The sequence below is a fragment of the Panthera pardus genome, unplaced genomic scaffold, assembly GCF_024362965.1.
Source record: "Panthera pardus isolate Hobbes unplaced genomic scaffold, ASM2436296v1 HiC_scaffold_2, whole genome shotgun sequence".
NCBI lineage: Eukaryota > Metazoa > Chordata > Mammalia > Carnivora > Felidae > Panthera > Panthera pardus.
In genome coordinates this window covers 97,525,604-97,552,662 of record NW_026526765.1, presented here as the reverse complement: position 1 = coordinate 97,552,662, position 27,059 = coordinate 97,525,604, and the positions used below count along the sequence as shown (strand labels likewise).

At 40.3% G+C, this 27,059-nt stretch overlaps 1 protein-coding gene and 1 pseudogene across 6 annotated transcripts in view; one reads left to right on the top strand and one right to left on the bottom strand.

Annotated features, from left to right (window-relative positions):
- PDE8B (phosphodiesterase 8B) overlaps positions 1-27,059 on the top strand; it is a 274,179-nt gene that overhangs the window by 188,812 nt on the left and 58,308 nt on the right. The window lies entirely within an intron of this gene.
- LOC109274848 (ubiquitin-60S ribosomal protein L40-like) lies at positions 2,975-3,973 on the bottom strand (annotated as a pseudogene).

Genomic DNA, 27,059 nt, shown 5'->3' with positions numbered 1-27,059 from the left:
TGGAAACATGTAATTCAGTTTCTAAAAACTTAATAGTAAGCACTCAAAATCCATCACTTCTTCAGTGTTTTACTCCATTATACTATTACCTGAGCTCTTGAGGTCATTTACGTTTGTCTTAGCTGTGTGGTGGAAACACCGTATGAAGCTCAGCTGCCACATCCAGTGACGTCATGTTGGTAGCTTCAAACAGCCATGCTGGGAGTGTGTTTAGACCAGGGAAATCAGCAAACACTACAAATCAGGACTTTTTAAAAAATTTTAGACAAAACCTATTTAGCTTATTAAGTGCTCTTTTTTTAAATTTTTTTTTAACGTTTTATTTATTTTTGAGACAGAGAGAGACAGAGCATGAACAGGGGAGGGTCAGCGAGAGGGAGACACAGAATCTGAAACAGGCTCCAGGCTCTGAGCTGTCAGCACAGAGCCCGACGCGGGGCTCGAACTCACGGACTGCGAGATCATGACCTGAGCCGAAGTCGGCTGCTCAACCAACTGAGCCACCCAGGTGCCCCTTAAGTGCTCTTTTTAATACCTTTATAGTGAAGACAGACAATGAATGGACAACTCCCTCCCTCTCCAAGCAGTGTTCATACTTATGTATATGTTCACTATTTAGGTCTTGAAATTGATCCTGTAACAACATAAACCCATGGTAAATTCTGAACAGAGAAACACACTGTAGAGAAATGCAATTGGGTAAGATATGTTTGGATGAACACCAAAATGTTTTATTTTCTATTTTTAAATTTTTCTAGTGTTCATTTATTTATTGAGAGAGAGAGACCCTGAGTAGGGGAGGGGCAGAGCTGGAGGGGGACAGAGGATCTGAAGCGGGTTCTGCGCTGACAGGAGCAAGCCCGATATGGGGGCCAAACTCACAAACTGTGAGATTATGACCTGAGCTGAAGTGGGATGCTCCACCAACTGGCTCACCCAGCTGCCCCAAGCCAAAAATTTTTAATCCATATTTGTGGCTTACTCTAGATCAAAATATATCTATATTGGCTCAGATTTTTTTTTTTCACTGAGGTAGAATTGGCATATAACATTGTATAGTTTTAGCTGTACAGCATAATGATTTGACACATGAATACATTACAAAATGATCTCCATAATAAATTTAGTTAATATCCATCACCTCACAATTACAAATATTTTTTCATATGAGACCATTTAAAATCCACTCTCTTAGTAACTTTCACATATCCAACAGAGTATTGTTAATTATAGTCAATATGCCATACATAATATCCCTAGGAATTACTTATCTTATAATTGGAACTTTATACCTTTTGACCACCTTCACCCAGTTCACCTACCCCCTGCAGCCAGAATCACAGGTCTGTTCCTTGTATCTTTGAGCTCAGATTTGTTTTTTTTGTTTTGTTTTGTTCTGGTTTTTGGTTTTTGGTTTTTAGACTGCACATGTGGGTAAGATAATATGGTAATAGAGTGTTTTTCTTTGTCCGTCTAGCTTATTTCACATGGCATAATGTCTCAAGGGCCATCCATATTGTTGCAAATGGCAAGATTTCCTTCTTTTTTACAGCCAATATTCAATTGTATATACATTTCACATTGTCTTTATCTGTTTATCAGTTGACAGACATATAGGTTGTTTCCATGTCTTGGCTATTGGAAAGAATGCTACAATGAACAGGGGGTACCTGTATCTTGGCAGAGTTATTTCATTTCCTTCTAATAAGAACCCAGAAGTGGAATTGATGGATCATATGGTAGTTCTATTTTTAATTATTTTTTAGACATCTCCATACTTTTTTTTCCATAGTGGATAGACCAATTTACATTTTCAGTAGCATGAAAGTGTTTATTTTTCTCCACATCCTCTCAAATACCTGTTATTTCTTGTCTTTTAACTAGTAACAATAACAGATGTGAGTTCATGTCTCATGGTGGTTTTGATTTGAATGTCCCTGATGAATAGTGATGTTGAGCCTGTTCATGTCCCTGTTGGCCTTTCATATGTCATCCTTAGAAAGATACCTCTTCAAATCTTCTGTCCCTTTTAAAATCCAGTTGTTTGCTATTGAGTTGTAGGAGTTTGTTATGTATTTTAGATGTTAACCCTTTATCAGATATGTGACTCGGTAGTTTGCCTTTTCATTTTAATGATGGTTTCTGTTGCTGTGGGGAAACTTCAGTTTCCTGTAGTCCCAATCTTTTGTTTTTCTTGCTGCTTTTGCTTTTGGTATCACATCTAAAACACCATCACCAAGATAGATGTCAAGATGCTGATCTTTTACATTTTCTTCTAGGAGTTTTATGGTTTCAGGTCTTACATTTAAGTCTTTAATCCATTTTGAGTGGATTTTTGTGTATGGTCTAAGTTGGTGGTCCAGTTTCATTATTTTGCATGCAGCTTTCCACTTTTCCAAGACCATTCATTGAAGAGACTGTCCTTTCTCCATTGTATATTCTTGGTTCCTTTGTCATGCATTAATAGACTGTGTAATTGTGGGTATATTTTTGGGCTCTCTATTGTGTTCTGTTGATCTATGTGTTTATTTTAATGTCAATACATTACTGTTTTGAATACTGTAGCTTTGTAATAGAGTTTAAAATCAGGGAGCATGATGACTCCTGCTTTGTTCTTTCTCAAGATTGCTTTGGCTATTTGGGGTCTTTTGTGCTTCCATATAAATTCTAAGTTTGTTTTGTTCTCTGAAATCATCTTTGGAGTTTTGACAAGGATTGCACTGAATGTGTACATTCTTTTGGGTAGTATGGGCATTGTAATGGTATTAATTTTTCCAATCCATGAGTATGAGACCTCTCTCCAGTTATTTGTGTATTTCTCAGTTTGTTTCATTAGTGTCTTACATCTTATAGTTTCAGAATATAGGTCTTCCACCTCCTTGGTTAAATTTTTTTTTCAGTGCAGGTGGAACTGGGCCTTGGGGCCCAGGCAGGAGGCCACCCTGCAGGCAAAGGAAGAGCCGGTGGAGGGGCCTTATTTGACCTTCTTGGGGCACAGGTTGTTGATGCGGCCGCATTTCTAGCAGTGGTTGACAACGCAGGGGTGAATGTGAGCATAACACTTGGGGCACATCATCTTGTCTTAGTCGTATTTCTGGGCCAGCTGGTATGGGGAAGGCTCGATGATGCCACCCTCCCTGCCCAGGGTGAAGCACCAAGTGTAGGGTGGACTTTTTCTGAATATTGTAGTCTAACAGACTGTGGCCATCCTCCACCTATTTGCCTGCAAAAATCAGACACTGCTGGTCAGGCAGGATGCCCTTCTTGTCTAGGATTTGGGCTTTGACCTTCTCAACAATGTCACTGGACTCAACTTCCAGGGTGATGATCTTGCCCATCAAAGATCCACATCTCTACGTCCACTGCAAGGCTATTAGCACCAAACTGCTTGGCTACCTTTCATTGAAGAGAAAGAGCCTCCTTGGCTAAATGTATTCATAGGTATTTTATTCTTTTTGATGCAATTGTAAATGGAATCATTTTCTTAATACTGTATCTCTTTCTGATAGTTTGTCATTAGTGTATAGAAACACAACTGGTTTTTGTATATTGTTTTTGAAATCCTGCAGCCTCACTGTATTTTTTAATTCTAACAGTTTTCTGGTAAAATCTTTAGGGTTTTCTATATATAGGATCATGTCATCTGCAAATAGTGACAGTTTTACTTCTTCCTTTTCAATTTGGATATCTTTTTCTTTTTCTTGCCTAATTCCTGCAAGTAGGACTTGAGATATTATGTTGAATAAAAGTGGTGAGAGGACATCCTTATCTTGTTCCAAGTAATACAGGGCAAGTTCAATTTTTCAACGTTGAGTATGATGTGTCCTTGTCATATATAGTTTTTATTTTATGAAAGTACATTTCCTCTCTACCCATTTTGTTAAGAGGTTTGTTTTTTTTCATGGTGAAAATATTTATAATTAGCTAGACTCACTTTAGGTGCTCTCAGTTTTGTTGGCAACATCAAAAGCATTATCGTCTGGAGTCAGTTGAACATAATGCCTTCTTCTACCCATCAGGCCTAATAAGGTGTTATCCTGGGGCTTATGGGTGGCACAGTCAGTTAAGCATCTGACTCTGGGTTTTGGCTCAGGTCATGATCTCATGGTTCATGGGTTCAAGTCCCCTGTTGTCCCCATCTGTGGATCCTTCTTGGGATTCTCTGTTCCCTTCTCTCTGTTCCTCCCCCACTCATTCCCTCCCCGCCCCCTTCAAAATAAATAAACTTAAAAAAATGTGTTGACCTTGGCCATGTCAATGTCCTAGAGCTTCTTCACAGTTTGTTCAGGTGCTAGTTGGCCTTGACATTCACAGTGAACACTAGTGTCTTCTGCCTTCTTCAAGGCTGTCTTGGCAGTTGTGGGGAACTTAATGATGGCATATTAGTCAAGCTTGTTTCTCGAAGAGATGCTCTGTTTGATGATATTTGGGCTACGTTCATTGCTGCAGTGTCTTGGACTGCTGGAAAGTCAGTGACCTGTGAATATTCATGGGCAGGGGAGGGGGGGCAGGGGAGCTGCAAGGTGCCTTTCACCACTACTTTCTTGGCTTCAAAGCCTTTGCTTTGGCATCAGATTTGTGGGAACAGAAGTTTTTCTTAGCTTTCAGTGTCACCTTTGTGAAAAACTGTTGAGAATTTTTATCATGAATGGACACTTAATTTTGTCAAATTTTTCTTTATTCATTGAGGGAGATCACTCATCCTTGCATCCCAGGGATAAATCCAAATCGATCATGGTGTATGATCCTTTTAATATGTTGTTGAATTTGGCTTGCTAATAATTTGTTGAAGATTTTTACATCTGTGTTCATCAGGGATATTGGCCTTTAATTTTCTTTTCTTGTCGTGTCTTTATCTGGTTTTGGTATTGGGATAATGCTGGGTTTTTAAAATGAATTTGAGAGTGTTCCCTCTTTTTCAGATTTTTGGAAGACTTTGAGAAGAACTAACATTAATTCTTCATTAAATGTTTGCTAGAATTAACCAATGAAGCCATCTGGTCCTGGGCCGGCCTGCCTTTTCTTTTCTTTTCTTTTCTTTTCTTTTCTTTTCTTTTCTTTTCTTTTCTTTTCTTCTCTTCTCTTCTCTTCTCTTCTCTTTTCTCTTTTCTCTTTTCTCTTTCCCTTTCTTTCTTTCTTTCTTTCTTTCTTTCTTTCTTTTTCTTTCCTTCTTTCTTTTTCTTTCTTTTTCTTTCTTTCTTTCTTTCCTTCTTTCTTTCTTTTTTCTTTTCTTTCTTTCCTTCCTTCCTTCCTTCCTTCCTTCCTTCCTTCCGATCTTTTATGGGCGCAGTTTGTGGTCACCAAAACAACTACAATAATAATTCCACAGATCACCGTAACAAATATTGTCAGAATTACCTAAATGTGACAAAGAGACATAAAGCAAGAAAATGCTATTGGAAAAATGATGCTGATAGACTTGCTCACTGCAAAGTTGCCAAAGACTTTCCGATTGTGAAAAATACATTATCTGTGAAGCACAGTAAAGTGGAGTATAATAAAATGAGGTAGACCTATAAATAGGATCATACAATTTAAGGCCTTTTGTGTCTGGCTTCTTTTACTTAGCATAATGCTTTCCAGATTTATTCTTGTTGTAGTATATATCAGTATTTCATTCCTTTTTAAATTGCCAAGTAAATTCACTGTATGTATACTCCATATTTTATGTATTTATTTATTTATTTTTAAAATTTAATTTATTTTCGAGTTAGCTAATAGAGTATATTTTGGTTACTGATTCACTCTTCTTTCTTGTAATACACCTGTTCAGATTTTCTACTTCTTCATGACTCAGACTTTGTAAGTTGTATGTATCTGGGAATTTACCCATTTCTTCTAGGTTGTCCCATTTTTTTCGTATATAATTATTCCTATGAGTCTCTTTGAACCTTTGTATTTCTGTTGTGTTCACTATCATGTCTTCTCTTCTATTTTTTATTTCTTTCTTTTCTTCTCTTTTATTTTTGAGTTTATTAATTTGAGTCCTCTCTCTTTTATTGGTGAGACTTGTTAAAGATTTGCCTATTTTGTTCATGTTTTCAAAAAACCTGCTCTTAGTTTCATTGATCTCTTCTTTTTTTTTTTTATTATGAAATTTATTGTCAGATTGGATTCCATACAACACTCAGTGCTCATCCCAGCAGGTGCCCTCAATACCCATCACCCACCCTCCTCTCCCTCCCAACCCCCATAAACTCTCAGTTTGTTCTCAGTTTTTAGGAGTCTCTTATGTTTTGGCTCCCTCCCTCTCTAACCATTTTTTTCTTCCCCTCCCCCATGGTCTTCTGTTAAGTTTCTCAGGATCCACATAGGAGTGAAAACATATAGAATCTGTCCTTCTCTGTATGACTTATTTCACTTAGCATAACACTCTCCAGTTCCATCCATGTTGCTACAAAAGGCCATATTTTACTCTTTCTCATTGCCACGTAGTATTCCATTGTGTATATAAACCACAATTTCTTTATCCATTTATCAGTTGATGGACATTTAGGCTCTTTCCATAATTTAGCTATTGTTGAGAGTGCTGCTATAAACATTGTGGTACAAGTGCCCCTATGCATCAGAACTCCTCTATCCCTTGGGTAAATGCCTAGCAATGCTACTGCTGGGTCATAGGGTAGGTCTATTTTTAATTTTTTGAGGAACCTCCACACTGTTTTCCAGAGTGGCTGTCCCAGTTTGCATTCCCACCAACAGTGCAAGAGGGTTCCCATTTCTCCACATCCTCACCAGCATCTATAGTCTCCTGATTGTTCATTTTAGCCACTCTGACTAGCGTGAGGTGATATCTGAGTGTGGTTTTGATTTGTATTTCCCTGATGAGGAGCGACGTTGAGCATCTTTTCATGTGCCTGTTGGCCATCCGGATGTCTTCTTTAGAGAAGTGTCTATTCATGTTTTCTGCCCATTTCTTCACTGGGTTACTTGTTTTTCGGGTGTGGAGTTTGGTGAGCCCTTTATAGATTTTGGATACTAGCCCTTTGTCCGATATGTCATTTGCAAATATCTTTTCCCATTCCGTTGTTTGCCTTTTAGTTTTTGTTGATTTTTTCCTTTGCTGTGCAGAAGCTTTTTATCTTCATGAGGTCCTAATAATTCATTTTTGCTTTTAATTCCCTTGCCTTTGGGGATGTGTCAAGTAAGAAATTGCTGCAGCTGAGGTCAGAGAGGTTTTTCCCTGCTTTCTCCTCTAGGGTTTTGATGATTTCCTATCTCACATTCAGGTCCTTTATCCATTTTGAGTTTGTTTTTGTGAATGGTGTCAGAAAGTGGTCTAGTTTCATCCTTCTGCATGTTGCTGTCCAGTTCTCCCAGCACCATTTGTTAAAGAGACTGTCTTTTTTTCCATTGGATATTCTTTCCTGCTTTGTCAAAGATTAGTTGGCCATACATTTGTGAGTCTAGTTCTGGGGTTTCTATTCTATTCCATTGGTCTATGTGTCTGTTTTTGTGCCAATACCATGCTGTCTTGATGATTACAGCTTTGTAATAGAGGCTAAAGTCTGGGATTGTGATGCCTCCTGCTTTGGTCTTCCTCTTCAAAATTACTTTGGCTATTCGGGGTCTTTTGTGGTTCCATACATATTTTAGGATTGGTTGTTCTAGCTTCGAGAAGAATGCTGGTGTGATTTTGATTGGGATTGCATTGAATGTGTAGATTGCTTTGGGTAGTATTGACATTTTAACAGTATTTATTCTTCCAATCCATGAGCACGGAATGTCTTTCCATTTCTTTATATTTTCTTCAATTTCCTTCATAAGCTTTCTGTAGTTTTCAGCATACAGATCTTTTACATCTTGGTTAGATTTATTCCTAGGTATTTTATGCTTCTTGCTGCAATTGTGAATGGGATCAGTTTCTTTATTTGTCTTTCGGTTGCTTCATTATTAGTATATAAGAATGCAACTGATTTCTGTACATTGATTTTGTATCCTGCAACTTTACTGAATTCATGTATCAGTTCTAAAAGACTTTTGGTGGAGTCTATGAGACTTTCCATATATAATATCATGTCATCTGCAAAAAGTGAAAGCTTGACTTCATCTTTGCCAATTTTGATGCCTTTGATTTCCTTTTGTTCTCTGATTGCTCCAACAAGAGGTTGTTAAACAACAGCGGTGACAGTGGACATCCCTGTCGTGTTCCTGATCTCAGGGAGAAAGCTCTTAGTTTTTCCCCATTGAGGATGGTATTATCTGTGGGCTTTTCATAAATGACTTTTATGATGTTTAAGCATGTTCCTTTTATCCTGACTTTCTCGAGGGTTTTTATTAAGAAAGGATGCAGAATTTTGTCAAATGCTTTTTCTGCATATATTGACAGGATCATATGGTTCTTTTCTTTTATTAATGTGATGTATCACATTGATTGATTTGCAAATGTTGAACCAGCCCTGCAGCCCAAGAATGAATCCCACTTGATCATGGTGAAATTCTTTTTATATGCTGTTGAATTCGTTTTGCTAGTATCTTATTGAGAATTTTGCATTCATATCATCAGGGATATTGGCCTGTAGTTCTCTTTTTTTTACTGGGTCTCTGTCTGGTTTAGGAATCAAAGTAATGCTGGCTTCCTAGAATGAGTCTGGAAGTTTTCCTTCCCTTTCTATTTCTTGGAATAGCTTGATAAGGATAGGTATCATCTTTGCTTTAAATGTCTGGTAGAATTCCCCTGGGAAGCCATCTGGTCCAGGACTCCTTTTGTTGGGAGATTTTTGATAACTGATTCAATTTCTTCGCTGGTTATGGGTCTATTCAAGCTTTCTATTTCTTCCTGTTTGAGTTTTGGAAGCATATGGGTGTTTAGGAATTTGTCCATTTCTTCCAGGTTGTCCAGTTTGTTGTCATATAATTTTTCATGGTATTCCCTGATAATTGCTTGTATTTCTGAGGGATTTGTTGTAATAATTCCATTTTCATTCATGATTTTATCTATTTCGGTCCTCTCCCTTTTCTTTTTGAGAAGCCTGGGTAGAGGTTTATAAATTTTGTTTATTTTTTCAAAAAACCAACTCTTGGTTTCATTGATCTGCTGTACAGTTTTTTTAGATTCTATATTGTTTATTTCTGCTCTGATATTTATTATTTCTCTTCTGCTGGATTTGGGGTGTCTTTGCTTTTCTGCTTCTATTTCATTTAGGTGTGCTGTTAGATTTTGTATTTGGGATTTTCCTTGTTTCTTGAGATAGGCCTGGATGGCAATGTATTTTCCTCTCAGGACTGCCTTCGCTGCATCCCAAAGCGTTTTGGATTGTTGTATTTTCATTTTCATTTGTTTCCATATATTTTTAAATTTCTTCTCTAATTGCCTGGTTAACCCATTCATTCTTTAGTAGGGTGTTCTTTAACCTCCATGCTTTTGGAGATTTTCCAGACTTTTTCCTGTGTTTGATTTCAAGCTTCATCACATTGTTGTCTGAAAGTATGCATGGTATGATTTTAATTCTTGTATACTTATGAAGGGCTGTTTTGTGACCCAGTATGTGATCTATCTTGGAAGAGGTTCCATGTGCACTCAAGAAGAATGTATATTCTGTTGCTTTGGGATGCAGAGTTCTAAATATATCTATCAAGTTCATCTGATCCAGTGTATCATTCAGGGCCCTTGTTTCTTTATTGATCCTGTGTCTAGATGATCTAACCAATGTTGTAAGTGGAGTGTTAAAGTCCCCTGCAATTACCACATTCTTAACAATAAGGTTGCTTATGTTTGTGATTGTTTTATATATTTGGGGGCTCCCATATTCGGCACATAGACATTTATAATTGTTAGCTCTTCTTGATGCATAGACCCTGTGATTGTTATATAATGCCCTTGTTCATCTCTTGTTACAGCCTTTAATTTGAAGTCTAGTTTGTCTGATATAAGTATGGCTATTCCAGCTTTCTTTTGACTTCCAGTAGCATGATAGAGAGTTCTCCATCCCCTCACTTTCAATCTGAAGGTGTCCTCAGATCTAAAAAGAGTCTCTTGTAGACAGCAGATAGATGGGTCTTGTTTTTTTTATCCATTCTGATACCCTATGTCTTTTGGTTGGAGCATTTACATGCAGTGTTGTTATTGAAAGATATGGGTTTAGAGTCTTTTGGTTGGAGCATTTACATGCAGTGTTGTTATTGAAAGATATGGGTTTAGAGTCATTGTGATGTCTGTAGGTTTCATGCTTGCAGTGATGTCTCTGGTACTTTGTGGTCCTTGCAACATTTCACTCACAGAGTCCCCCCTTAGGATCTCTTGTAGGGCTGGTTTAGTGGTGATGAATTCCTTCAGTTTTTGTTTGTTTGGGAAGACCTTTATCTCTCCTTCTATTCTAAATGACAGACTTGCTGGATAAAGGATTCTTGGTTGCATGTTTTTTTCTGTTCATCGCTTTGAAGGTTTCCTGCCATTCCTTTCTGGCCTGCCAAGTTTCAGTAGAGAGATCCGTCACGAGTCTTATCAGTCTCCCTTTATATGTTAGAGCATGTTTATCCCTAGCTGCTTTCAGAATTCTCTTTATCCTTGTATTTTGCCAGTTTCACTATGATATGTCATACAGAAGATCGATTCAAGTTACATCTGAAGGGAGTTCTCTGTGCCTCTTGGATTTCATTGCCTTTTTCCTTCCCCAGTTCAGGGAAGTTCTCAGCTATGATTTCTTCAAGTACCCCTTCAGCACCTTTCCCTCTCTCTTCCTCCCCTGGAATCCCAATTATGCATACATTATTTCTTTTAATTATGTCACTTAGTTCTCTAAGTCTCCCCTCATACTCCTGGATTTTTTTATCTTTTTCTCAGCTTCTTCTTTTTCCATCATTTTATCTTCTAATTCACCTATTTTCTCCTCTGCCTCTTCAATCCAAACTATGGTCGCCTCCCCTTTATTTTGCAGCTCATTTATAGCCTTTTTTAGCTCCTCCTGCCTGTTTCTTAGTCCCTTGATCTCTGTAGTAATAGATTCTCTGCTGTCCTCTATACTTTTTTCAAGCCCAGCAATTAATATTATGACTATTATTTTAAATTCATTTTCTGCTATATTGCTTAAATCATTTTTGATCAGTTCGTTAGCTGTCGCTACTTCTTGGAGTTTCTTTTGAGGAGAACTTATCCGTTTCATCATTTTGGATAGTCCCTGGAGTGGCGGGTAACTGCGGGGCTCTTTCTCTGTGCTGTCTGGAGTAACTTGCATTGGTGGGCGGGGCCACAGTCAGACCTAATGTCTGCCTCCAGCCTGCTGCTGGGGCCACAGTCAGACTGGTGTGTACCTTATCTTCCCCTCTCCCAGGGGCAGGACTCACTGTGGAGTGGTGTGGCCTCTGTCTGGGCTACTTGCACATTGCCAGTCTTGTGGTGCTGCTTTGATGGGCTCTGGCATATTAGCCGGGGTGGATCCGCAAGGTGCACAGGGGCGGGAGGGGTAGGCTCAGCTCGCTTTGCCTTCGGTGGTCCACTTTGGGAGGGGCCCTGCGGCACTGGGAGGGAGGCAAACCTGTCCGATGGATCCGCAGAAGCACAGCGTTGGGTGTTTGTGAGGTGCAAGCAAGTTCCCTGATGGGAACTGGTTCCCTTTGGGATTTTCGCTGGGAGATGGGCGAGGGAGACGGCACTTCCCAGTGCCTTTGTTCCCCGCCAAGCTGAGCTCTGTCCTCCGGGGCTCAACAACTCTCCCTCCCGCTCTCCAAGCAGAGCTGTTGACTTATAACATTCCAGATGTTAAGTCTCACTGGCTGTCAGGACACACTCCCTCCGGCCCCTCCGCTTTTGCAAGCCAGACTTCGGGGGCTCTGTCTTGCCCGGTAGGCTGCCCCTCCGCCGCCTGGCTCCCTCCCGCCAGTCCCTGTAGTGCGCACCGCCTCTCTGCCCTTCCTACCCTCTTTCGTGGGCCTCTCGTCTATGCTTGGCTCCAGAGAGTCCGTTCTGCTAGTCTTCTGGTGGTTATCGGGGTAAATTAGGCAGATGTGGGTGGAATCTAAGCTATCAGCAGGACGCGGTGAGCCCAGCGTCCTCCTACACCACCGTCTTCCTTTAAGTCTGATCTCTTCTTTTGTCTTTTTACTCTATATTTTGTTATGTCTCTTCTGATCTTAATTTCCTTCCTTCTAATAGTTTTAGACTTAGTTTGTTTTTCTTTATCTAGTTCCTCGAGGTATGAAGTCAGGTTGCTTATTCAAGATCTATCTTATTTTTTAATGTAGATGTTTATGAACTTGCCTTTTAGAAGTGCTTATGTTGAATCTCTTAAGTTTTGGTATTTTGTGTTTCATTTTAATTTGTCTCAAGATAGTTTTTAACTCTTCTTTTTTTTTTACTTTGACCCATTGGTTGTTCAGGGGAATGTTGGTTAATTTAGACATAATTGTGAATTTTCAAGTTGTTCTTGTAATTAACTTTTAGTTTCATAACATTGTGGTTAGTTGAGATACTCGATATGATTTAAGTTTTCTTCAATTTAGTAAGACTTGATTTGTGGCCTAATATATGATCTCTTGTGGAGAATGTTCTGTGTGTGCTTGAGAAGAATGTGTATTCTTTTGGATGGAATGTTTTGTAAATGTCTGTTAAGTCCCTCTGGTCTAACATGTTGTTTTAGTCCAGTATTTGCTTATTGACTTTCTGTCTCGATGATCTATCCGTTGATGTGAGTGGGATATTAAAGTCTCCTACTATTATTATATTGCTGTTTCTCCCTTTTCATCAGTTAATATTTGCTTTATATGTTAGGTGTTCCTATATTGGGTGTATAAATATTTACAAATGTTATGTCTTCTTGTTGGATTGACCCCTTTATCAGTATATAATGACTTTCTTTGTCTCTTATTATAGTGTTTGTCTTAAATTCTATTTTGTCTGATATAAGAATAGCTACCCCAGCTTTCTTTTGGTTTCTGATTTGCATGGAATGTCTTTTTCTGTACCTTCACTTTCAATCTGTGTGTGCCCTTAAAGCCAGTGAGTCTTGAGGCATCTGGGTGGCTCAGTCAGTTAAGCGTCCAACTTCAGCTCAGGTCATGATCTCCTGGTTCGTGAGCTCAAGCCCCATGTTGGGCTATGTGCTGACAGCTCAGAGCTTGGCACCTGCTTCGGATTGTGTGTTTCCCTCTCTTTCTGCCCGTCCCCCACTTGCACTCTGTCTCTTTTGCTTTCAAAAATAAACAAACATAAAAAAATTTTAAAAAGCCAGTGAGTCTTGTAGGCAGCATATGGTTGGGTCTTGTTTAACCATTTATCCATTCAGCCACTCTGTGTCTTTTGATTGGAGAATTTAGTCCTTTGACATTTAAAGTAATTATTGATAGGTATGGACTTATTGCCGTATTAACAACTTAATATTGAAACCTCTACATTTTTACTCCCTCCTCCCCCACAATTTGTTTTTGAGGTCATGCTTTGCATCTTTTTGTCTTGTGTATCCATTAGAAATTATTGTATTTATAGTTATTTTTACTAGTTATCTTTTTCAGCCTTCATATTAACTTTATAAGTAATTAACCCACCACCTTAACAACATTGGATTATTTTGTATTTTACTGTATATTTATCTTTAACAAAGATGTACACTTTCATATGTTTTTCTTTTATTAATTAGTTTCCTTTTGTTTCTTAAAGAAGTCCTTTTAACACCTCTTGTCAGGCTGGACTGGTGGTGATGAACTCCTTCAACTTTTGCTTATGTGGAAAACTCTTTTTTTCTTGAGTCTGAAGGACAGAAGGACCCCTTGTCTGGTGGATGATTCTTGGTTGATAGTCTTTTTTTCCCTTTCAGCACCAAATTTGAATATATTATGCCAATCCTTTTTGGTTTGCAAAGTTTCTGCGGGAAAATTAGCTGATAGTCTTATGGGGGTTACCTTGTACGTAACAAGTTGCTCTTCTCTTGCTGCTTTTAATACTTTATCCTTTTCTTTAACTTGCAACGATTTAATTATGTGTCTTGGTGTAAGTCTGTTTGGATTCATCTTGTTTAGAACTCTCTGGAATTCCTGGATCTGGATGTCTGTTTCCTTCTGTATGTTAGTGAAGTTTTCAGCTATTATTTCTTTGAATAAATTCTTGGCCCCTTTCCTTCTTTTTCTCCTGGTATCCCCTGTATTGCAAATGTTGATCCTCTTGATATCTAAGTCCCTTAAGCTATTGTCACTCTCGTTGTTGTTGTTGTTGTTGTTGTTGTTATTTTTGCTGCTCTGAATGGATGAATTCCACTGCCCTGTCTTCAAGTTCCCTGATCCTTTCTTCCACTTCATCTAGTCTGCTCTTGAACCCCTCTGTTGCATTTTTCAGTTTAGTTATTATAGTCCTCAGCTTTATGTTTTCTGTTTGGAGCTTTTTTATATTTTCTTTCTCTTTGTTGAAATTCTCACTGTGTTCCTGCATTGTTATCCTCACCTCAGTGAGCATATTTATGACCATTATTTTGACCAATATTTTGACCATTATTTTGAAGATGTACATCACTTACTTCTGTTTAATTAAAAATCTCTTTCTGAAGCTTTTTGCTCTTTTACTGGGAACACATTCCTTTATTTCTTCATCTTCCTTGACTCTGTTGGTTTCTATACATTAAACAGCCACCTCTCTGCCTTGATAGAGTGGCGTCATGTAGGAGCTGAAACTTAACATTCTGTGCTGCCCTACTTCTTGTTTGTCTCTCACACCTTTGTGATTGTCCAAACAGCTTACTTTGTTCTCAGTGGTTTCAGTAGTTGAGGGTGTGCCAAGACCTGTTAGTGTCCCAAAGACAAGGATCTTGGTCAGAAGAAAGATGCAAGCTGATTAGAAGAGTTGACTCTCAGGCAGCAACTTTTAAAGTATGCAATTCCTTTTATAGGGTAAGACTAAGAGATGGGAATTTTCTTGTACTACCTCTGCACTGTGTCCTGGGGTGTGGGTAAGACAGGCAGACTGTTAAGAACTATTTCTCTGTTTGTTATAGTCTTAGAGGATCCGCAAAAACAAATCCCAGGAGCCATCAGACCTAAATGATCAAGGGGTGTCCCTTGGGTGACAGCCACAAAAACCAAGGTGCCATATATGTGCACAAGCTTCTTTCTGGATGATATCAGTAATGTGGGGCAGGACAGAGGGAGAGTGGAAAGATGGTGTCTGGCAGCCTCACCAGTCTCTAGAGACTGTTGCAGTCAGCTCCTAGATGTGTTTCAAATTAGAAGCCTGCCCCTCAGGCCAAAGCTTTTAAGATCAGCAAATGGGCCTCTTTCCCAGAAAAATTGGGTGATTGTAGTTTGCTGTCTTTGCCCTGGGCCTTAGATGTTAGCCATTTTAAGTCTGCCTGAGCACTTTAGGAGTGATTAGTTCTCTATAGCCTTGTGGGTCTCATGGGTGCAAGCCCACTTGAATTACAAAACTAGATGTTTTGTGGATCCATCTTGTCGGTGGAAGTCTTAAAAATTGGGGTGCCAGATTTGGGGTTCAGAGTCTTCACAGAAATATGGTGGAGATTGAGTTTCCTCCTGATTGTGTGTTGACCTACTAGGAGTGGGACTTATGGAAAGATTCTTTATAGCTTCTCCTACTCACTTTTTTGTGAGGTTTTTTTCCCCCTCATTTGCCTGATCTATAGGAGTTGTTCAACGTGTTTCTGGATTTCTTTCAGAGTGGATTGTTTCATATGTAGTTGTAGATTTAGTGTGTCTATGGGAGGAGGTAAGTTCTGGAGTCTCCTATGTCACCTCCTTGAATCTAAAAATTCCCATGATTATTTTTTTAGTTTCTACACTTATGAAAGTTGGGAAGAAAATATTAATCATACAGATTAAATTTAAATGCACATGTTTATAGCAGTTTCATTGTGGATAGCAGAAGAAATTGAAGAAATACCCCTCCAGTATTCAGAAACTATTACATGATTCAACAGAGGAGTTGCTCACATCATTAACAAATGAGTGACATTCCTCTGCATTTGTTCAGTTGCCTTCATCTTACTGCTTTACGTAAGTGAAAATGGCAACTCATATTCATATCCAAACTCTACTACTCATTCATCAGTTGAAACCATAGATAGGCTATTCATACAAGAGGTCAGCCAAAAGTCAACAGAAGCATTTTGTGAGAATCCATTGGGCTATATAAAATTTATGTTAAGAATTTTTTATGTTAGTATTATTTAGGAGTTGCTACACATCTTTTAAGTTGGCAGTTTTTTATTCTTAAAGGGCCAGATGGTATGTATTTTAGGCCCTACAGTCTCTGTAATAACTACTCAACTCTGCCATTGTAGCGTGAAAGCAGCCATAATCCAATCATGATGTATAAATAAGTGGGCAAGTCTATGTTAGAATAAAATTATAATTATAAAACTGGGTAAAATTATATTTTTGAAACCCATGGACCATAGTTTACTGACCTCTTTAATTAGTAATATTCACAGTAAACTTAGATATGGATATCTATGCATTTTTCAATGAGGCAGTTGTTAAATCTTTACTAGCATGCCATCCAGTCCACAGCCCCCATTCTGAAGGACTCCCTGCAGTAGCTCATCATCATCTAAAAAAAATTACAACACACCTTTCAGGAGCACACGAAGTGCCTGGTCGTCCTTTCTCTCTGCCTACTGCCTATGTCATTCACTGCCCTTCTGCTGTTCCAAACCAAGCTCTTTGTACTTCCCTCAACACACCAAGACTTTCCATCCCTGTGGACACTGTACCGTTCCATCTGTCTTGCCTACTTTTCATTCCCCCTGTCCTCCCAGGGAACCCTTGCTCACCTGACCCAGGTTATGTTTCTCTGTGATTTTCCCTGATCACTCGCTTCTCCTTTCATCTATGTAGTATATCTAGCACTTCCCACGCTGGACCCAGCTTATCAAGGGCAACATCATGTCTCAGTGCCCTGCATACCCATCTTCCACTGATGATACTGAATGTAGTAAACATTTGATCAGTAGAGCTTGTTGAGAATCTTCTTATTTTAATAATAAGATGTATCATGTATTGAATGAACATTTTGTGTCCCTTACTCTGCAAGTGCTTTTCCTACATTAACTCCTGTCATCCTCACTGCACCTACATCAGGTAAATATTATGACCCCCATTCTACAAATGAAGAAACTGGGGCTTGAAGTGGTTAATAAACCTGTCCAGGTTTCACATTGTTCATATGTGGCAGAGCCAGGATTCAAATTCTAAGTAGTTAGCATATACAAAAGAGATTACAGGAGCTCCTGGGTAGCTCAGTCAGTTAAGCGTCCAACTCTTGATTTTGGATCAGGTCATGATCTCACAGTTCATCAGTTTGAGCTCCAAATCAGGCTCTGCATTGACAGTGTGAGGCCTGCTTGGGATTCTCTCTCCCCCTCTCTCTCTGTCCCTCCCCTGCTCATACTATCTCTCTCTCAAAAATAAATAAATAAACATTAAAAAGAGAAATTATAAAAGAAGTATTGGCGGGGGCAGGGTGGTGCCTGGGTGGCTGAGTCAGTTGAGTGTCCACCTTCAGCTCAGGTCGTGATCTCACAGTTCGTGGGTCTGAGCCCCGCATGGGGCTCTGCTGACAGCTCAGAGCCTGGAGCCTGCTTCGGATTCTGTGTCTCCCTCTCTCTCTCTTCCCCTCCCCCACTTGTGCGCGCTCTCTCTCGCTCGCTCGCTCGCTCTCTCTCTCTCTCAAAAATAAACATTAAAAAATAAGTATTAGGTACATGTCTGAGCAGTCACACAAGAGAAAGTGTACCCTTACTTGGGAAGCTGGGCAACAACTTAATGGAGAAGGTGCAGACTGAGGTGAGATAGAATTTATCCTTAGAGAAGAATCCCATGCACAAGCAAAAAGGTAACCAGAGATAGGAGAAGCAAAAATGGCTGGACTTGGCTTGATCCTTTAATGTCTTTTACTGTGAGGGAGATTGAGGTGAGGGTGAACTTGGGGTGCAGCTGCCCACATGCCTGCCTGCCTTTGCCTAGATTCCTCTGACAGTCTGTACCCTCTGGAAGGTGTGTCAGGGTCCAGAGCCATCCTAATGGGTGTTTGGACTGGAGTAAATTCTATGTACTCCCTCCTGCAATCCAACTTCCATCTACTGATGAAATCAAGTTTATATGTGCATTTGATCTGCCATGGGAGGAAGTTACAGCAAGCGTTTTGGGAGGTAGAATGCTAAGAGGGTGATGTAGCAAATTGTAGAGGAGTTGTGGGCCTCTCTTTAGAAAATCTGGAGTGTCAGACCTCTGCTGCTTGTTAAGGCCATTGGAGCCCCTCATTCCATGACTGGGTGGTCACTAGTATGCAGTAGTATACATTGCATTTGTGAATTATAACTGCAGCATGTAAAAATTTATCTTTCTGTTGCATTTTGGAGGTATGTAGCCGATCAAAACGTAAAACCCAACCATAGTGGGACGCCTAGCTGGCTTACTTGATAGAGTACATGGCTCTTGATCTCAGGGTTGTGAGTTCAAGCCCCACATTGGGACTAGAGCTTACTTTTAAAAACAACATGGGGCACCTGGGTGGCTCAGTTGATTGAGTGTCCAACTCTTGATTTTGGCTCAGGTCATGATCCCAGAGTTGTGAGATCGAATCCCTCATCGGGCTCCATGCTAAGTGTGCAGCCTGCTTAAGATTCCTCTCCCCCTCCTCTCTCTGTCTCTCTCTCTCTCTCTCTCTCTCTCTCTCTGTCTGTCTGTCTCAAAAAAAACAAAAACAGAAACAAAAAAATAAAACAAATTTAACACCACCCATAGTAATTCAAGCATCTTTGTTGAAGGGACCTGTTGTTTCCATTGTAGTCAGAGCAGTGTTCATCTCAGAGGATTTTATTCAAACTTCTGGGCCTTCACTTATGTGATCCCTTATTTTCAAGAACAAAATTCCAGTAAGGATGGGCTCCTCCAGTGCCATTGCTGGAAAAAGAAAGGAAGAGGAGGAATTATTTTGAGAGGCTTCTCTTAAACTTGCTCTGCTCCAGTCAGTAGAAATTTGTCTCTTGAAGTCAACTTCTTGCCCAGTTTTCCTGAAGACAGAGTTTCTGGTTGGGATTTCAGAGGCAAGCTGTAGGAGACTGAAGAAAGAAGCAATTTACTTCTCTTTTTCATGACAATTCTTTACCTAAACCCAGAATTATGATGTAAGGAATGGGTTAAATGATATTTTTCCTATTATCTTAATCAAACAAGTTGGCTGTAGAATGGTACGCTGAACAGGTGAGGCATCTGTACCTGGGAGTAAAAAGGAAGAAGGCAAAGGGCTTGGGCTCAGCTGGTGCCGTTCATTCTTCCAGTGCTTGTTTACCTTTCATTCTGAGCATGAACCAGAACTACGGCCCAACACAGAGAAACCACAGGCGCAGCCTGCTTTCAGATGGCTTTGAGTCTAGTAGAGTTTTTGTGAAAAGCTTTTAGATCATTAGAGCTGTCAAAAGGAATTGAAGTCCTAATCATAGAGCGTTGGCCCTGGAGTTCTAAAAGAAGTAAAAGGCAGTTTCATAATAAGCAGGTTATACTCCAGAAGGAGTTCTACCATGGAAATCCCCGTGGGAGGACCAGTTACATCTGTCCACTGGTTCTGGAGAGCAACAGCACCCATAAGCTCTTGGGCTAAAAGATGAGGAATATGAAAGGCTAATGCAGTGGTTCTCAGCCCTGGCTGCATACTGAAATTACCTGGCGGGTTAAAAAAACAGCACAGTGGTTCCTGGGCCCCTGGACCCATTCTGATGGAATGGGTCTAGGGTAGAAGCTGGGCATGAGCACTTCTAAGAGCCCCCCAGGAGATGCCAGAATACCGTCAAGGTCAAGAACCACAAGGCTACAGAGTGAAGCGTCTGAGTTTTTTGGATCTGCCCTGATTGGTTAGATTAGTATTGGGAAGTTTCCTGCTGGACATTATAGAAGGATAGGAGTATGGTTTGACCAAAGAACCACAAAAGGGTAAGCACATGGAAGGATGGTGTGTGTGTGTGTGTGTGTGTAATTCATACAGGGAGGGCCAGGCCACTCTGGGAACTGCCAGAGGTGAGACCAGGTCTTCCTCATCTTTATAAGTCCCTCCTGAGCCACACCCGGGGGACACACAGAAAATGCGTGTGGAGTGAATGTTTGCATCCGGGGAAGAGAAGCTGCAGAGTGAGGGTAGCAGAAGTGGCTCCTGTGTGTGCTTGTCTGCTGTCCATGTCTGGACTAGGGAGCACGCAGCACGGCGTGGACTCTGAGTTCAGTAAGTCTGCAGGAAGGGCTTCTACAACACACCCTGGCCCAAGAGCAGCCCCACGGGGAAAAACTGCCTTCCGCCCTGGGTCTGTCAACTCTGTGAGGAGAGAGACCTTGCCCGCTTCCTGAGGAAGCTCCCAGCGCAGATCCTGGCATGTCAGGGCTGCTCCCGAATAGTGGGTGATGTTCTGCCCAGTTATCACTCTCCCTAGGAGTGGTTGCAGGCATGGGAGCAAGGCCTGACCTGAAGGTTCTTTACTTCCCAGTTACAGTCAGATTTGGGATACCTGGACAAAACTAATTCCACAGTCTACATCCCAAGCCCTTTTTATCCATTTCAGCTAATGGGATTTTTTTTCCCCGTTTCTTTTCCATATGAATGTTTCATGGCTATGAGATCTGGTAGGGAGAGTAATGGTGTGGATGGTGTTTATTAAGTTTTCTGTTTGACTTTAAATTTGAAACCTTCACCTAGTACCCTTTAGGCCGTGAGAACACCTATTTTTTAAAAAAGCACTTTTCAATAAATCATTGTCCTTGTGACTGTCCAGTGCTGAGGTGCCAAGGCTTGTTTCTCTCTGGTGAGGCGGCAAACTGGCTGCCCTCTTTAGCACAGGAGCAGTGTGTTCTGTGTAAGTGGTCTGCTTGCGGGGTAATAGCCAGATTGTGTCCCAAGATTGCAGCGCTGGCGAAGGGACAGTGTTAACCTGGAAGGAGCCTAGCAACAGCATTCTGCAGGGCGGTCCTGAGCCCTCAGGAACCAACGCCCTGGGGATGGTGAGCTGTGCAGGTCCACCAGGCTGAGGCAAGGGCAGCTTTGTGCTTGAGAGCAGTTAGAGAACAGGTTGTTACCCCTCACTGTGGCCAGTGGTTCTGCCTCTGGGCCCGAGAACCTCTGTGCCTGTGCTTGGGGGAATTCATCACTGTGGAAAGGCAGCCTTCAGGGTGAAGGGAGGTTCTCCATGGGCTGCAGCAGCTTCGTGTTGCCTGGCCGGTCCTTGAGGTGCAGGATTGTGGGGCCAGGAAGGCCCCCATGCATGTTGCCTTACTTTTGATAAATAAGTTAACAGGGATTGTTTGAGCAGTTTCTCCAGAGTAGTCTCCTGGATTAGGAGTTTAAAGTGATATCAAGACTGTAGCATCTTTAAAATATCTAAATGGAAGGTTCAGGGTTCTAGGCTTTGCCTGTGACTGACAGCCTCCTGGTGGCCAGCAAGGGCCCTTCAGTGCAGGGTATCCACTCAGGACATGGGTGCCCCTGGATGATGCAAGTCAGGCCCAGAATAACCCTTCCGGAGGCAAAAGACCCTTGGGGGCCTCTCAACTCATCAGCTTCTATTGGAGCAAGAGGGTAAAGTACTAGGGAAAAAAGTCTTCCAAAAACTTCTTTTTAGACAATACTGACTACTATTTGTAAAGTTAAAAAGAAGGGCTATGAAATTTGGTTTCCTAAGAAAATACAAGCGTCTCTCCATAAAAAGGAAAGGAAAAAAACATGTTTCATGTTCATAATGAAAGTCCTCCTTATGCAGCAGCTGGAGTTGAACCAGCATTTGACTTTCTGGGACACAGTCACGTTCCTCGGGTTCAGTGGTGTAAAGCAGAGAGTGAGTGCCATCCCTTGTGGAGTGGGCCATGCAGAAGAGTTACCCCTTCTCGGGTTCGAAGTCATCTCTGGCCCAAAACACACTTGCCAGCTGGTCTTGCTGGCAGTGTCCTTGACCTTTGATTCTCAAAAGATCAGTGGTAGCCCGGGAACTTTTACATTTTGCTAAGGTTCTAACAGTGCTGGATCACAGACCTGAGTTGTCTGTGTGTGCATTTTTTCACCATCAGCCCATACTGTTCTCATAAAGTGACTCCACTGGACATCCTTTCGGAGTGTGACTGTCACCTCCAACTCCTTGGCAAGAGCGAATAAAGGTGGTATGACCTTTGTAACTAATACTTCCCCATGGGGGAATCGGGTTCCTCAAGTGTAGAAATCATCAGATTCCCCAGAGAAATCTTGACTTCTAGTGTTGCATTTTTGCTAGCATATTCAGAAACGAATTGTGATTCATGACAGTCTTTCAGATGCATCTTTTCTTCCTCCAGAAGAACATTCACTTTCTGTAGCATCATTGAGTTAAAGCCACTCCTCCACTCCCAGTCCACCCTACACTCTGTGCCAGGTTCATCTTCCCAAGATGGCACTTGGATCATTTATTTTCATCTTAAAAACTTCCACTGGTTCCCTGTTGCCTCTGAAGTCTGTCCAAGTGACTTCCAGGTCCCAGTACTTGCCCCTTGTCCCTCCTTGGATGTGGCACATGCTTTCCTCCGTGGAAGCTTCACTCTGGAAAGCTCAGCTTCTTGGCACCCTTTTTAGTCTTAGCTCCCAAGTCCAAGATAGATGTGCAAAGGCAGATTCAGGAATCCAGTTCCTTCTGCCGAATGTCCCCTCCACAGGCCTTGTGTCCTTCCTGAGGCCCTGCATCACAGAGCCCAGTACTTGGTCAGGTTTTGTCCCACTACACTTAGCTTCCAAGCAGCTTTCAGTGTCTTGTTCTTCCCTTGGGGCCTTACACAGCGCTAGGTAGGTGAGTAACACAGTTGACCTTTGAACACTGTGGAGGTTGGGTGTGCTGACCCCACACACAAAAATGCACATAAAACTTTTGACTCCCCCAGGCACTCCTGCCTGAGTGGTTTAGTTGGTTAAGCAACTGACTCCTTATATTGGCTCAGGTTATGATCTCACAGTTTGTGAGATTGAGCCCCATGTTGGGCTTGGCACTGAGCATGGAGTCTGCTTAGGATTCTCTCTTTTCCTCTCTCTCTCTCTCTCTCTGTCTCTCTGTCTCTCTGTCTCTCTCTGTCTCTCTCTCTGTCTCTGCCCTCCCCGACTTGCACACTCTCTCTCTCAAATAAACATTTAAAAAAATGTTTTGACTCCCCCAAACTTAAGTACTAATAGCTCACTGATGACCAGAAGCCTTAACAATAACATAAACAACCATTGAACACATATTTGATATGTTATATGTATTAAGTACTATGTTCTTACAATCAAGTAAGCTGGAGAAAAGAAAATGTTACAAGAAATGTTATAATCATAAGGAAGAGGAAATACATTTACAGTACTGTTCTATATTTATTGATACTATAATTTACATCATCTGTTTACCAGATGAATCATCAGTACCTACATCAGTACTGTCTTATATAATACAGAGTGCTGTATATATTACACATCTTACACTAGACATCACAAATGACAGGAAAAGAGCACCTGGGTGACTCAGTTGGTTAAGTGACTGACTTTGGCTCAGGTCATGATCTCATGGTTTGTGAGTTGGAGCCCCAAGTCCAGCTCTATATTAACAGTGCAGAGCCTGCTTCAGATCGTCTGTTTTGCTCACTCTCTGCCCCTTCCCAGCTTGTGCTGTCTCAAAAATAAACATCAAAAAATGGTAAGATAATATGAAAAAGAAATTCATAATTTTTTACAGGTGTAAGAATTCATGCATTGATAACAAAGCACTATAATTGCTTTATTGTAGTCTGGTGTAACCGATATGGTTGCCTCATAGTAGCCTAGCCTATATGGTAAAGAATGAATTGTTACAACATTTATATGGCATATAGTATTATAGTCATATTCATAATACAGTATTGGAAACGTTCTTAGATTTATTTTTGAAAACTGCTTACCTGCGATGATAGGCTGACATTCAATTTCTTCAGTTATGAGAGAGAGAGGCATTCTGTATAGTTGAAAGCAAAGTTAGAAAACAGAAGGCACGTGATTAATTTTATATTAAATACTCACTTTCACTCACCTTATGCCTGTGTTAGAATGGGCTGTCTGCTTCATACATGTCTTGCATGTGGTGTTCTACATGATGACTGCTCAGGCAAGGGCAAGGACACAAAAATGTCTCAAGACAGTTCTTGCCATACAGTTACTGGATTTCTACATGAAGACGCTCACACACATACACAACAGGTAAGCTTATTAATCTTAAGCACAGTTGTTCACTATTCATTAAGTGGAAGTGGATCGTCATGAAGGTCTTCATCCTCTTGACATTGAGTAGCCTGAGAAGGAGCACGAGGAGTTGGTCCAGCTCTCTTAGGGGATCAAGAGATGGCAGAGGTGGACAGGGAGGCAGGAGAGGTGGGCATGCTTGGTGTAAATTTACAAAAATACATCGTGATGCCTGTCTGACTTTTTGGCTTTTTCCTTCGTCTAAAAATGTTTTTATTTTTTCATTACCATTTCCTTCTCCCGTCGTTTGCTCTAGTTTCAGTGCCTGAATCATAGAAGGGTCCATGTCATAAAAGAAGTCAAAAGCAGTCCCGAATAATAAGAACCCTTTGCCAGCTCATCTAATGTCAATTTGTGTTCAGTTTGTGTTCAGTTGTTCAAATGTGCAATTTGTCAATTTGTGTTCAATTGTTCAGTTGTGCAAACCTCAGTTTGTTCTCTGTGTTTAAGAGTCTCTTCGGGTGCCTGGGTGGCTCATTAAGTGTCTGACTTTTGCTCAGGTCCTTGTATCAGTTTGTGAGTTGGAGCCCTGCATTGGGTTCTTTGCTGTCAGCACAGAGCCTGCTTCAGATCCTCTGTCCCTCCCTCTCTCTGCCCCTCCCCTGCTCATTCTCATTCTCTCTCTTTCTCTCTTTCTTTATGTCTCTCTGTCTCTCTTTCCCTGGAAAAATAAACTTAAAAAAAAAAAGAATGCCATGATTAAAAAAAAAAAAAAAGTCTCTTGTGGTTTGCCACCCTCTCTCTTTTTATCTTACTTTTCCTTCCCTTCCCCTATGTTCATCTGTTTTGTTTCTTAAGTTCCACATATGAGTGAAATCAGAAATTTGTCTCCATCTGATGTATTTTGCCGAGCATAATACATGCTAATTCCATCCACATTGTTGTAAATGGCAAGATTTCATTCTTTGGGATTGCTCGGTAATATTCCATTGTGTCTGTGTGTACACACACACACACACACACACACACACACACACCACATCTTCTTTATCCATTCATCAGTTGATGGACATTGGGGCTCCTCTCGTAGTTTGGCTGTTATTGATAGCACTGCAATAAACATTGGGGTGCATGTTCCCCTTTAAGCATTTTTGTACCCTTTGTATAAATACCTAGTAGTGCAATTGCTGGGCCGTAGGATAGTTCTATTTTTATTTTTTTGAGGAACCTTCATACTGTTTTCCAGGGTGGCTGCCCCAGTTTGCATTGTGACCAGTAGTGCAAAAGTGCTCCCGTTTCTCCACATGGTCTCCAACATCTGTTGTTGCTTGTGTTGTTGATTTTAGCCATTCTGACAGGTGTGAATTGGTATCTCATTTTGATTTTGATTTGTATTTCCCTGATGATGAGTGATGTTAAGCATCTTTTTCATGTGTCTGTTAGCCATCTGGAATTGTTCTTTGAAAAGAGTCTATTCATGTCTTTTGCCCATTTCTTCACTGGATTATTTATTTTTGGGGTGTTGAGTTGGTAAGAATGTCTATTTAGGTCCTCTACCCATTTTTAAATTGAATTTTTTGGGTTTTTTGGTGTTGGGTTATGTAAATTCTTTATATATTTTAGATATCAGTCCTTTATTGGATATATCATTTGCAAATTTTTCTTCCATTCAGTAGGTTGCCTTTTTGTTTTGTTGATGTTTTCCTTTGCTATGTAAAAGCTTTTAACTTTGGTGAAGCCCTAGTAGTTTATTTTTGCTTTTGCTTCTCCTGCTTGAGGAGACGTGTCCATAAATAAATTGCTAAGGGTGATATCCAAGGGATTATTGCCTGTTTTTTTTCTAGGAGTTTTATGGTTTCAGGTCTCACATTTAGGCGTTTGATCCATTTGAAGTTTATGTGTATGGTGTAAGAAAGTGGTCCAGTTTCATCCTTTTGCATGTAGCTCTTTAGTTCTCCCAATAGCATTTATTGAAGACTATCTTTTCCCATTGTATATTCTTGCTTCCTTTGTCATAGATTGACTGTATAGCTGTGGGTTTATTTCTGGACTCTCTATCCTGTTCTATTGATCTACGTGTCTGTATTTTGTCTCTGTTTTGAATACTATAGCTTTGTAGTATATCTTAGGGTCTGGGATTGTGAAATCTCCATCTTTGTTCTTTTCTCTCAAGGTTGCTTTGGCTGTATGTGCCTCCATATAAATTTTAGGATAATTTTTCTAGTTCTGTGAATTATGTGATTTGTATTTTGGTAGAGATTGCATTGAATCTGTAGACTGGTTAGTATTGGCATTTTAACAGTATTAGTTCTTTCAATATATGAGCATGGTATATATTTCTAATTATTTTGTCTTCATTTTCTTTCATCAGTGTTTGAGTTTTCAGAATAGAGGTTTTGTACCTCCTTAGTTAAATTTATTCCTAGGTGTTTTATGCTTTTTGGTGCAATTATAAATGGAGTTGTTTTCTTCATTTCTCTTTCTGCTACTTTAGTGTTAGCGTATAGAAATACAACAGGTTTATACATATTAATTTTATATCCTGTAACATTACTGGATTCATTTATTCTAGGTTTTTGGTGGAGTCTTTAGGGATTTTTTGTGTACACTAACTATCATGTCATCTGCTAATAGTGAAAGCTTTATTTCTTTATTACCAGTTTGTATTTCTATAACTTCTTGTCTGATTGCTGTGGCTAGGACTCTTGCAGTACCATGAAGAATAAAAGTGGTGAGAGCGGACATCCTTGTCTTCTTCCTGGTCTTAGAGATAAAGATCTTATTTTTTCACTTGTGAGTGTGATGTTAGCTGAGTTTTTCATCTATGGCCTTTGTTATATTTAGTTTATGATCCCTTAATAATGACTTGTTAAATGTTTTTATTATGAATGGATGTTGAATTGTGTCAAATGCTTTTTCTGCTTCTGTTGGATGACCGTAC